The following is a 287-nucleotide window of genomic DNA, read 5'->3' as shown; positions in this document are numbered from 1 at the left end:
TTCATCATCCCTCTTTGGCACTTAGATTTATGTAAATCGACCCTTCGTCTTGTCCATAAGGTCGTATTGGCTCCTATGCAAGGGTATGGAGTATTACAAACATGAAACAAAAGTCATTTATTAATAAAAAAATTACATTTATATTCACTCTTGCCTTCAAAAGCCTTGTTACTCACTTTTAATGGTTTTATAATCATAAAAATGATTTTAAATCGAAATCTTTTTTGATTTTTGTTATAATAGATCATGTTTGGATGTTTGCATCGGGAAACATGAAGTGGATGCCA

This window comes from Theobroma umbraticum, unplaced genomic scaffold (assembly GCF_002168275.2).
Source record: "Theobroma umbraticum cultivar Fairchild unplaced genomic scaffold, ASM216827v3 scaffold_121.0, whole genome shotgun sequence".
Classification (NCBI taxonomy): domain Eukaryota; kingdom Viridiplantae; phylum Streptophyta; class Magnoliopsida; order Malvales; family Malvaceae; genus Theobroma; species Theobroma umbraticum.
The sequence above is the reverse complement of the archived record's forward strand: the minus strand, read 5'-3'. Positions refer to the sequence as shown.